General features: G+C 42.3%; 1 non-coding gene across 1 annotated transcript; it reads right to left on the bottom strand.

The window, feature by feature from the left end:
- Positions 1-571: 571 nt before the first annotated feature.
- On the bottom strand, positions 572-643 carry TRNAH-GUG (transfer RNA histidin (anticodon GUG)). Its single transcript has one exon. It is a non-coding gene; the product is annotated as a tRNA-His (tRNA).
- Between the last annotated feature and the right edge of the window lie 759 nt (positions 644-1,402).

Here is a 1,402-nt window from a genome sequence, read left to right as displayed (position 1 = left end):
CCCTGAATAGCCAAAGCAGTATTGAGAAAGAAGAATGGAGTTGGAGGAATCAATCTTCCTGACTTCAGATTATACTACCAAGCTACAGTCATCAAGACAGTGTGGTATTGGTACAAAAATAGAAATACAGACCAATGGAACAAGATAGAAAGCCCAGAAATCAATTCATGCACTTATGGGTACCGTATTTTCAACAAAGAAGGCAAGAATATAAAATCAGGCAGACAACCTTTTAAATAAATGGTGCTGGGAAAATTGGACAACTACTATAAAAGAATGAAATTAGAACACTTCCTAACACCTTACACAAGATAAACTCAAAATGGATTAAAGACCTAAATGTAAAACCAAAAACTATAAAACTATTAGCGGAAAACATACGGAGAACACCCGATGACATATATCAAAGCAAGATCCTCTATGACCCACCTCCTAGTAGTAGTAGTGTAGTCACTCAGTCGTGTCCGACTCTTTGTGACCCCATGGACTGTAGCCCACCAGGCTCCTCTGTTCCTGGGATTCTCCAGGCAAGAATACTGGAGTGGGTTGCCATTGCCTTCTCCAGGGGATCTTCCCAACCCAGGGATCGAACCTGGGTCTTCCGCATCACAGGCAGATGCTTTACCCTCTGAGCCACCAGGGAAAGTATCATAAATAGAAACAAAAGTAAACAAGTGGCAAATGATTAAACTTAAAGCTTCTGCACAGCAAAGGAAACTATAAGCAATGAGAAAAGATAACCCTCAAAATGGGAGAAAATAGCAAATGAAACAACTGACAAAGGGTTAGTTTCCAAAATATACAGGCAGTTCAAACAAATCAATGCCAGAAAACAAACCGATTAAAAAGAGGGAAAAACACCTAAACTGACATTTCTCCAAAGAAGACATAGAGATGGCTAAAAAAAAAAAACCATGAAAAAGATGCTCAACATTGCTCATTATTCAGTTCAGTTCAGTTCAGTCACTTAGTCGTGTCCAACTCTTTGTGACCCCACGAACCACAGCATGCCAGGCCTCCCTGTCCATCACCAACTCCCGGACTTCACTCAAACTCATGTCCATCGAGTCAGTGATGCCATCCAGCCATCTCATTCTCTGTCGTCCCCGTATCCTCCTATCCCCAATCCCTCCTAGCATCAGATTCTTTTCCAGTGAGTCAACTCGTCGCATGAGGTGGCCAAAGTATTGGAGTTTCAGCTTTAGCATCAGTCCTTCCAATGAACACCCAGGATTGATCTCTTTTAGAATGGTCTGGTTGGATTTCCATGCAGTCCAAGGGACTCTCAAGAGTCTTCTCCAGCACCACAGTTCAAAAGCATCAACTCTTCGGCGATCAGCTTTCTTCACAGTCCAACTCTCACATCCATACATGACCACGGGAAAAACCATAGCCTTGACTA

The sequence above is a fragment of the Moschus berezovskii genome, chromosome X (genome assembly GCF_049115385.1).
Source record: "Moschus berezovskii isolate FMDL1 chromosome X, NW_MosBer_1.0, whole genome shotgun sequence".
In the NCBI taxonomy this organism is placed as follows: domain Eukaryota; kingdom Metazoa; phylum Chordata; class Mammalia; order Artiodactyla; family Moschidae; genus Moschus; species Moschus berezovskii.
The sequence above is the reverse complement of the archived record's forward strand: the minus strand, read 5'-3'. Positions and strand labels throughout refer to the sequence as shown.